Here is an 11,758-nt window from a genome sequence, read left to right as displayed (position 1 = left end):
TTGAAACATATGTAAATTTTGAGTTAAAATAGTTAACATTTCACAGGAATTCAACTACTGGTGCTATATTTTATACATAATACATGATCCTGTTAAATGCATTGACTATTAGACAAGGAATTATGAATCAATTGTCAAACAATATTTCTCTTTCAATGGAATCCATTGTGTCCACAATTGCAAAGCAATATTGAAGGGCACTAAGATAGTTTGTGTTGTCAGCTAGGACATGAAACATATAGCTTTACTATACAGAACTGGATATGATAATATTCATTAAAGTTATGTTTTAACTGTTCAATAAACTTCTAGTAGATTAATTTAAATAGTTCCCCATACTGTGCTGCATCAGGATTTGATTTGTATGCCATCTGTTGCAATGCACTTGGTTTTACTTGCCTGTCAATGAGAAATATTATTTCCAAATGTTTTCATGGTTTTGTCCATGCTGGACTTTGGTTATGATTTTTCACCTTCTACGCCCCTGAAATCATTATCCTAAAGTAACCTTTCTTAGGCACCTATTTTCTGGGGATCAACATGTAAAAAAACATTTATATTGTCTTGAGGAGTTGTCAACAACAATAAATTGAAATAGAAAAGAAATGTATGATTTTCTCTTTCTAGACCATATCACTGATTTTCCCACAGGAATATTGGGCAGTCATGTGGGTGGAAAACTTGACAATTGACAACTGTTAGTTAAATATTGTTTTTCTTCTGTCTCCCCTCTTTTTGACTCTTGGGGTTTAGTCATAGGAGGATAAAACTAAAAGTTGTTTCATTTCTGGGCATTTTTTCTTTTGTAGTCTCTGTGCTCTGGTTTCTCATTAGACTGCTTTGTGAAAGCAGCCTTTTTTTTTTTTTTTTTTTGAGACGGAGTCTCGCTGTATCGCCCAGGCTGGAGTGCAGTGGCACGATCTCGGCTCACTGCAAGCTCCGCCTCCCGGGTTCCCGCCATTCTCCCACCTCAGCCTCCGAGTAGCTGGGACTACAGGCGCCAGCCACTGCGCCCGGCTAGTTTTTTGTATTTTTTAGTAGAGACGGGGTTTCACCGTGTTAGCCAGGATGGTCTCGATCTCCTGACCTCGTGATCCGCCCGCCTCGGCCTCCCAAAGTGCTGGGATTACAGGCTTGAGCCACCGCGCCCGGCCCTTTTTTTTTTTTTAATCAAGGTTGAGTCCTGGTATAAACTGTTATGTTTGTTTGTGTAGGAGAGGAACACTAAGAGAAACTTTCGGGGTGGGGGGGGGAGGGACAGAACCAAAATTCAAAAAGAAACTTTGAAAATGTTTGATGAAAGTCTGGCTAAATGGCTTTAAGGCACTTCTAGCCACAAACTGTCTCCCAGAGCAAATCTCTAATGGCAATTGCAATTAAAGACATAAATGTTTCCAATCCCTTATTCAACTCAGAGGCTAGGCTGTAGCAGGAATCTTTCCTTCTTTCCTTGGAAGCTGCCTCAGTCTAAAGTCTGTTAGGCAGCAGATCCCTGATCCCAACATATTTCTCCCTGTCTAAATTCTTCATTAGAGTCATTTTCTTTACTGCCTCCCTCTTAAAATAGTCATACATAATAAAGTAATTTAACCAAACCATACAGAAGTGTGATTTACACTGTGCTTTTATCCAGGCAGAAAATGGAGGTTTGGGTATTTATATGCATGTGTTGGAAGGAAGGAGAGTGGATACAATGTATGGAGGCAAAGGGCAAGGAAAAATAAATGGAAACACTACTTCACAAAGTTCTTTAGTTGCAATCTAGAAGGGAAGAAGGGTTTATACTGGGATCCAAAAGTTTTAAGCAGAATATAGTAAGCTTTCAGTCTGACAGCTTACTCTGCAGAATGTACTTCCATGCAGACCCCTATATGACCATAACTCAACAAGAAATAGATAGCACACTTGACAAAAAAAAGGATAATTGGCACTTTGGGAGGCCGAGGCGGGCGGATCACAAGGTCAGGAGATCGAGACCACGGTGAAACTCCTCTCTACTAAAAATACAAAAAATTAGCCGGGCGTGGTGGCGGGCGCCTGTAGTCCCAGCTACTCCGGAGGCTGAGACAGGAGAATGGCGTGAACCCGGGAGGCGGAGCTTGCAGTGAGCCGAGATCGAGCCACTGCACTCCAGCCTGAGGGATAGAGCGAGACTCCGTCTCAAAAAAAAAAAAAAAAAAAAAAAAAAAGGATAATTGGAAGAAGATTTATTTACAAAGAGATTACTTATGGAAGCATAGATATAGGGAACCACCAATAACACAGTAACCCAGCCTAGTAAGAGCTGAACTCTTACCATCTCTTGACCCTAAGTATAGGAGCAGGAAATGGTTACTAGAACTCAGAAGGAATGAGTTGTGTACAATTGGCTACCTTGAGAGGAGTGGTGACTTTGCTGAAGGACTGAGCTAACCCAAGGTGATCTTCTAGGAGAATAAATACTGCAACTTAATTTTTCTCATTGGCCAAACCCAACCAAAAGCTGGGGGCGGGGGGGGGGGAGGGGAGCGGACAACAAAACAAACAAACAAACAAAAAACGATTGATGCAGCCCATACAGGTCAGACTCCTAAAAAAGAAAGCAGGGTGGAGGAAGGTGGAGAGTGCATCTGGAGGGGCAAACTGGCGATATCTAGCACAGCTACTGAGTGGAGGTTCTGTGAGCAGACTCCTTGGAGCCTGGTATAGTGTTGGAATCATCTACTGAACCAACCCTAGGGACTGGGGCAATTTTATTTTCATACATACTTTGCTTCATGGCTGTGGGGTCAAAGGCATTAGGCTTTTCCATTATAGAACTTTTTTCTCTATTCTTTAGTATTTATTCCCTTTTCAAATTTTCTCATTCATACTTTCTAATCTGGTGTCCTTTGGTATATCATTTAGAATTCTTTTGCTTGCATGTGACAAAACAAGCAAATGAACAAAAAATTCAAATTGACTTAAGGATAAAGGGGAATTTACCAAATCAAAAAACTGAAAAGTCCAGTTGTAATTTGGGTTCAGGCATAGCCAGGTCCAGGAACTCAAAGATGTGATTAGGAACCAGTCTCTCTCCACCTCTGTATTCTGCTCTCTATTACAAATCAAGATAGGCAAGATGGCTGCCTACCTTGCCAGGCCTACATCCTCAAAGGTTAATGTCCAATTGAAAAGAAAGCTTCTCTTCCCTGAAAATTCAAATAAAAAATAAAAGATTCTTAAGTGAGGCTTCAAGTGGCTGACTAGTGGCATCTCATATTTGCCTCCTCTACTAATAAGAACTAAAATAGCGAGTAGATAATCATGCTTAGAATAGACCATCCAAGGAAGAACACTGGAATTCAACAGAAATGTGGTAGGAAACACCTAAAGCAAAGAAAGAGAGGGAAGCAAAGCAGCCTAATCAGCTGGAATCAACTGGGAGCCTGGAGAGACTCCCCAGTGCTGAGAAAGGGTAAATGAGAGGCCCCCATGAGATCCACATTCCCACCATGAATCCCTGCCATTCTAGCCAGGGAAGAGCCCCTAGATTCTTGCAGACCCTGAAACTAACCTAGAGAGCTACCTGGAAACTGCACAATGACACTGCTCCAGGGAGAGAGTCTGTGTTGGGCCCCACACTCCCTCCCATTCCTAAGCAGCTACATACAGCAAAGTGCCATTTTGAGAGCCCAGCCCACAGTTGACTGCACATTTTCCTGGGGCCCAGCAGCACCCTGGCTGAGGTGCCTTCCAATTGCAGTTTGCCACAGGGCTGAGGCACAAGCACGATGCAGCCTGGCACAACCAAACTTGGGATACAAGAAGAACACGCATTCCCCACCTGCTGGAATAGGCTGCTGCCACTGAAGGCAACTTGCAGTCCCCAGCGGCAGGGCTGCAGCATGGCTGCTGCCATACCCCACTTGAGCATTCCACTGGGACCTAAGGATTGCCTCATCTTTGCCTACTATGGCAAGTGTCTGCACGCACTGTCGAGGGAACTGCCCACCCCGGCATTGCCCCACACTCCATGCCAGAGCACACAGTCAAGGGGTCTGGGAACTGCCCAACCCATTTCCACCTTTAACACCTGAGTACTCCTCCTGGTGGCTGAGGTTGGGCCTACCGGCCTTGCTGCTACCACCCAGCTGGCACCTACCTGAGCAAGCCACCTGTAGACCTGGAGACTGGCCCACCCAGACCATCGCAGCCACCACCAATGCCAGTGTGCTCCACTCAGGACCTAGAGGGTTCTCTTGCCACTGCTACTGCCATTGCCCACACCACATCAGCTGCCCAAGGCCCCTGCCCACCTGCCCAGCCCACCACTGCCACTACCAGCATCTGAGCAAGCCACGTGGAGGCCCAAAGATCAGTCCCCCTGGACCCACTGATGTTAGTGCCAGTATACACTGCCCTGGGGCCCAAGGACAGACACAGCCCATAGCTGCTGCCACTGGGGCCCAAAGACTGGCCCACCTGGTATCTCAGTCCCCAGCAAAATGTCATTAATAAACATACCCTAAGCCATCCAGGAAATTACAGATACCAGACGTTGCTTACAGCCAAAGAAATCACACAGAGCCCCGGTGTGGTGGCTCACATCTGTAATCCCAACACTTTGGGAGAGCAAGGTGGGAGGATTGCTTGAGGCCAGTAGTTGAAGACCAGCCTGGGCAACATGTTGAGACTCTGTCTCCACTAATAATGATAATAATAATAATAGTAAACAAAGAAATCATACAGAGACTATGCTACTGCATGCACTCAGAATCAGAGCCAAAGTGCCCTATCCAACCAACACCGTAGACACATCATCATGAAAAAGTCCTCCTCTACAAGAACAAATTTAAAAAATTGGAGGGAGCAACTGCTACACCAGATGCACAAATATTAACACCAGAACACAGGAAACATGAAAAAGCAAGGAAATATAACACCTCCAAAGGAACACATAATTCTTCAGAACAGATCCCAATCAAAAAGAAATTTATTAAATCCCAGAAAAGGAATTAAAAATATTGATTTTAGAGAAGCTCAGTGATTCCAAATAGCCAAAGCAATTGCAAGCAAAAAGAGCACAGCTGGAGGCATCACATTACCTGACTTCAAATTATACTACAAGGCTATAGTAACCAAAACAGCATGGTACTGGTATAAAAATAGATGCATAGATCAATGGAACAGAATAGAGAACCCATAAATGAATCCACACATTTATAGCCACTGATCTTTGACAAAGTTAATGAGAACATACACTGTGGAAAGGGCACTCTGTTTAATAAACGATGTTGGGAAAGTTGAATAGCCATATGCAGAAGAATGAAACTGGATCCCTGTTTCTCACCATATACAAAAATCGAATCAAAATGGTTTTAAAAAAAGCGAGAATCCAAATTGGAAAAGAGGAAGTCAAATTTTCCCTCTTTGCAAATGATATTGAAATTTTTATATCTAGAAAAACCTAGAAAGTTTACTGAAAAACTCTTAGATCTGGTAAATAAATTCAGTAAAATTGCAGGATACAAAATCAGCATACAAAGATCAGTAGTATTTCTATACACCTAATGAATTAGCTGAGAAAGATCAAGAAGGTAATCTCATTTATAATAGCTACAAAAAAGAACAAAATACCTAGGAATAATCATAACCAAGGAGATGAAAGACCTCTACAAGGAAAACTACTAAATGCTAATTAAAGAAATTAAAGAGGACATAAACAAATGGAAAGACATTCCATACTCATGGATTGGAAGAATTAATATCATTAAAATAGCTATATGCCCAAAGTAACCTACACATTCAATGTAGTTCCTATCAAATACCAATGTCATTTTTTCACAGACTTAAAAAAATCCTAATATTTGTGTGGAACCAAAAAAGAACCGCAATAGCCAAAGCAATCCTGAGCAAAAAGAAGAAACCTGGAGGCATCACATTACCTGACTTCAAAATGTATTACAAGGATATAGTAAACCAGAATAGCATGGCATTCATATAAAAACAGATACATAGACCAATGGAACAGAACAGAAAGTCCAAAAATTAATCCACATATTTACAGCCAACTGATTATTGACAAAGATGCCAAGACAACACATTGGGGAAAGGGCAATCTGTTCAATAAATGGTGCTGGAAAAATGGCATATACATACGCAGACGAATGAAACTGGACCCCTATCTCTCACCATATACAAAAATCAACCCAAGATGGATTAAAGACTTAAACATAAGATCCCAAAATATAAAACTACTAGAAGAAAACATAGGACATTGGTCTAGGAAAAGATTTTACGACTAAAACCTCAAAATCTGACAACAAAAACAAAAATAGACAAATGGGACTATATTAAACTTAAAAAATCATAACAGGGATCTCTGAAAAGAAAAAATAAAATAAAATAAAAAGCTTCTGCACAGTAAAAGAAACAATCAATAGAATGAAAAGACTACCTGTTGAATGAGAAAATATATTTGCAACCAATTCATCTGACAAGGGACTAATACCAAGAATATACAAGGAACTCAAACAACTAAACAATGAAAAAAATAATCCCGTTAAAAAGTGGGTGCAGGACATAAATAGACATTTCTCAAAAGAAGACATACAAATGGCCAACATGTATATGATAAAATACTCAACATCACTAATCAACAGGGAAATGCAAATCAAAACCACAATGAGATATCATCTTATCCCAGTTAGGATGGCTGTTACTAAAAAGACAAAAAATAACAGATGCTGGTGAGGATGTGGAGAAAAGGGAATCTTATACATAGTTGGGGGATGTAAATAATACAACTACTATAGAAACAGTATAGGGATTCTTTTTTTTTTTCTTTTTTTTTTTCTTTTTTTTTCTTTTTTTTTATTATACTTTAAGTTCTAGGGTACATGCGCATGACGTTTATATCATGTATAAACTCAATGCAATCCCTCCCTCCTCCCCCCTCCCCATGATAGGCCCCAGGTGTGATGTTCCCTTCCGAGTCCAAGTGATCTCATTGTTCAGTTCCCACCTATGAGTGAGAACATGCGGTGTTTGGTTTTCTCTTCTTGTGATAGTTTGCTAAGAATGATGGATTCCAGCTGCATCCATGTCCCTACAAAGGACGCAAACTCATCCTTTTTGATGGCTGCATAGTATTCCATGGTGTATATGTGCCACATTTTCTTAATCCAGTCTGTCACAGATGGACATTTGGTTGATTCAAGTCTTTGCTGTTGTGAATAGTGCCGCAATAAACATACGTGTGCATGTGTCTTTGTAGTAGAGTAATTTATAATCCTTTGGGTATATACCCAGTAGTGGGATGGCTGGGTCATATGGTACATCTAGTTCTAGATCCTTGAGGAATCGCCATACTGTTTTCCATAATTGTTGAACTAGTTTACAATCCCACCAACAGTGTAAAAGTGTTCCTATTTCTCCACATCCTCTCCAACACCGTTGTTTCCTGACTTGTTAATGATTGCCATTCTAACTGGTGTGAGATGGTATCTCATTGTGGTTTTGATTTGCATTTCTCTGATGGCGAGTGATGATGAGCATTTTTCATGTGTCTGTTGGCTGTATGGATGTCTTCTTTTGAGAAATGTCTGTTCATATCCTTTCCCCACTTTTTGATGGGGTTGTTGTTTTTTTTTGTATATTTGTTTGAGTTCTTTGTAGATTCTGGATATTAGCCCTTTGTCAGATGAGTAGGTTGCAAAAATTTTCTCCCATTCTGTAGGTTGCCTGTTCACTCTGATGGTAGTTTCTTTAGCTGTGCAAAAGCTCTTTAGTTTAATTAGATCCCATGTGTCAATTTTTGCTTTTGCTGCCGTTGCTTTTGGTGTTTTAGACATGAAGTCCTTGCCCATGCCTATGTCCTGAATGGTACTACCTAGATTTTCTTCTGGGTTTTTATGGTATTAGGTCTAACATTTAAGTCTCTGATCCATCTTGAATTAATTTTCGTATAAGCGGTAAGGAAAGGATCCAGTTTCAGCTTTCTACTTATGGCTAGCCAATTTTCCCAGCACCATTTATTAAATAGGGAATCCTTTCCCCATTTCTTGTTTTTGTCAGGTTTGTCAAAGATCAGATGGCTGTAGATGTGTGGTATTATTTCTGAGGACTCTGTTCTGTTCCATTGGTCTATATCTCTGTTGTGGTACCAGTACCATGCTGTTTTGGTTACTGTAGCCTTGTAGTATAGTTTGAAGTCAGGTAGCGTGACGCCTCCAGCTTTGTCCTTTTGACTTAGGATTGTTGGCAATGCGGGCTCTTTTTTGGTTCCATATGAACTTTAAAGCCGTTTTTTCCAATTCTGTGAAGAAAGTCATTGGTAGCTTGATGGGGATGGCATTGAATCTATAAATAACCTTGGGCAGTATGGCCATTTTCACGATATTGATTCTTCCTATCCATGAGCATGGTATGTTCTTCCATTTGTTTGTGTCCTCTTTGATTTCACTGAGCAGTGGTTTGTAGTTCTCCTTGAAGAGGTCCTTTACATCCCTTGTAAGCTGGATTCCTAGGTATTTTATTCTCTTTGAAGCAATTGTGAATGGAAGTTCATTCCTGATTTGGCTCTCTGCTTGTCTGTTACTGGTGTATAAGAATGCTTGTGATTTTTGCACATTAATTTTGTATCCTGAGACTTTGCTGAAGTTGCTTATCAGCTTAAGGAGATTTTGGGCTGAGACAATGGGGTTTTCTAAATATACAATCATGTCATCTGCAAACAGGGACAATTTGACTTCTTCTTTTCCTAACTGGATACCCTTGATTTCTTTCTCTTGCCTGATTGCCCTAGCCAGAACTTCCAACACGATGTTGAATAGGAGTGGTGAGAGAGGGCATCCCTGTCTTGTGCCAGTTTTCAAAGGGAATTTTTCCAGTTTTTGCCCATTCAGTATGATATTAGCTGTGGGTTTGTCATAAATAGCTCTTATTATTTTGAGGTACGTTCCATCAATACCGAATTTATTGAGCGTTTTTAGCATAAAGGGCTGTTGAATTTTGTCAAAAGCCTTTTCTGCATCTATTGAGATAATCATGTGGTTCTTGTCTTTGGTTCTGTTATATGCTGGATTACGTTTATTGATTTGCGAATGTTGAACCAGCCTTGCATCCCAGGGATGAAGCCCACTTGATCATGGTGGATAAGCTTTTTGATGTGCTGCTGAATCCGGTTTGCCAGTATTTTATTGAGAATTTTTGCATCGATGTTCATCAGGGATATTGGTCTAAAATTCTCTTTTTTGTTGTGTCTCTGCCAGGCTTTGGTATCAGGATGATGTTGGCCTCATAAAAAGAGTTAGGGAGGATTCCCTCTTTTTCTATTGATTGAAATAGTTTCAGAAGGAATGGTACCAGCTCCTCCTTGTACCTCTGGTAGAATTCAGCTGTGAATCCATTGGTCCTGGACTTTTTGGTGGGTAGGCTATTAATTGTTGCCTCAATTTCAGAGCCTGCTATTGGTCTATTCAGGGATTCAACTTCTTCCTGGTTCAGTCTTGGGAGAGTGTAAGTGTCCAGGAAATTATCCATTTCTTCTAGATTTTCTAGTTGATTTGCGTAGAGGCATTTATAGTATTCTCTGATGGTTGTTTGTATTTCTGTGGGGTCGGTGGTGATATCCCCTTTATCATTTTTTATTGCGACTATTTGATTCCTCTCTCTTTTCTTCTTTATTAGTCTTGCTAGCGGTCTGTCAATTTTGTTGATCTTTTCAAAAAACCAACTCCCGGATTCATTGATTTTTTGGAGGGTTTTTTGTGTCTATCTCCTTCAGTTCTGCTCTGATCTTAGTTATTTCTTGCCTTCTGCTAGCTTTTGAATGTGTTTGCTCTTGCTTCTCTAGTTCTTTTAATTGCGATGTTAGAGTGTCCATTTTAGATCTCTCCTGCTTTCTCTTGTGGGCATTTAGTGCTATAAATTTCCCTCTACACACTGCTTTAAATGTGTCCCAGAGATTCTGGTATGTTGTATCTTTGTTCTCATTGGTTTCGAAGAACATCTTTATTTCTGCTTTCATTTCGTTATGTACCCAGTAGTCATTCAGGAGCAGGTTGTTCAGTTTCCATGTAGTTGAGCGGTTTGATTGAGTTTCTTAGTCCTGAGTTCTAGTTTGATTGCACTGTGGTCTGAGAGACAGTTTGTTATAATTTCTGTTCTTGTACATTTGCTGAGGAGTGCTTTACTTCCAATTATGTGGTCAATTTTGGAATAAGTGCGATGTGGTGCTGAGAAGAATGTATATTCTGTTGATTTGGGGTGGAGAGTTCTATAGATGTCTATTAGGTCCGCTTGGTGCAGAGATGAGTTCAATTCTGGATATCCTTGTTAACTTTCTGTCTCGTTGATCTGTCTAATGTTGACAGTGGAGTGTTGAAGTCTCCCATTATTATTGTATGGGAGTCTAAGTCTCTTTGTAGGTCTCTAAGGACTTGCTTTATGAATCTGGGTGCTCCTGTATTGGGTGCATAGATATTTAGGAGAGTTAGCTCTTCCTGTTGAATTGATCCCTTTACCATTATGTAATGGCCTCTTTGTCTCTTTTGATCTTTGATGGTTTAAAGTCTGTTTTATCAGAGACTAGGATTGCAACCCCTGCTTTTTTTGTTCTCCATTTGCTTGGTAGATCTTCCTCCATCCTTTATTTTGAGCCTATGTATGTCTCTGCATGTGAGATGGGTCTCCTGAATACAGCAGACTGATGGGTCTTGACTCTTTATCCAGTTTGCCAGTCTGTGTCTTTTAATTGGAGCATTTAGTCCATTGACATTTAAGGTTAATATTGTTATGTGTGAACTTGATCCTGTCATTATGATATTAACTGGTTATTTTGCTCGTTAGTTGATGCAGTTTCTTCCTAGCCTCGATGTTCTTTACATTTTGGCATGTTTTTGCAATGGCTGGTACCGGTTGTTCCTTTCCATGTTTAGGGCTTCTTCAGGGTCTCTTGTAAGGCAGGCCTGGTGGTGACAAAATCTCTAAGCATTTGCTTATCTGTAAAGGATTTTTTTCTCCTTCACTGATGAAGCTTAGTTTGGCTGGATATGAAATTCTGGGTTGAAAATTCTTTTCTTTAAGAACGTTGAATATTGGCCCCCACTCTCTTCTGGCTTGTAGAGTTTCTGCCGAGAGGTCTGCTGTTAGTCTGATGGGCTTCCCTTTGTGGGTAACCGACCTTTCTCTCTGGCTGCCCTTAAGATTTTTTCTTCATTTCAACTTTGGTGAATCTGGCAATTATGTGTCTTGGAGTTGCTCTTCTGGAGGAGTATCTTTGTGGCGTTCTCTGTATTTCCTGAATTTGAATGTTGGCCTGCCCTACTAGGTTGGGGAAGTTCTCCTGGATGATATCCTGAAGAGTGTTTTCCAACTTGGTTCCATTTTCCCCCTCACTTTCAGGCACCCCAATCAGACGTAGATTTGGTCTTTTTACATAATCCCATACTTCTTGCAGGCTTTGTTCATTCTTTTTCTTCTTTTTTCTTTGGTTTCTTCTCGCTTCATTTCATTCATTTGATCCTCAATCGCTGATACTCTTTCTTCCAGTTGATCGAGTCGGTTACTGAAGCTTGTGCATTTGTCACATATTTCTCGTGTCATGGTTTTCATCTCTGTCATTTCGTTTATGATCTTCTCTGCATTAATTAGTCTAGCTGTCAATTCTTCCACTTTTTTTCAAGATTTTAGTTTCTTTGCGCTGGGTACGTAATTCCTCCTTTAGCTCTGAGAGGTTGATGGACTGAAGCCTTCTTCTCTCATCTCGTCAAAGTCATTCTCTGACCAGCTTTGA

This window comes from Trachypithecus francoisi, unplaced genomic scaffold (assembly GCF_009764315.1).
Source record: "Trachypithecus francoisi isolate TF-2019V2 unplaced genomic scaffold, Tfra_2.0 Lachesis_group6, whole genome shotgun sequence".
Lineage (NCBI taxonomy): Eukaryota > Metazoa > Chordata > Mammalia > Primates > Cercopithecidae > Trachypithecus > Trachypithecus francoisi.
This window is presented reverse-complemented; position numbering follows the sequence as displayed.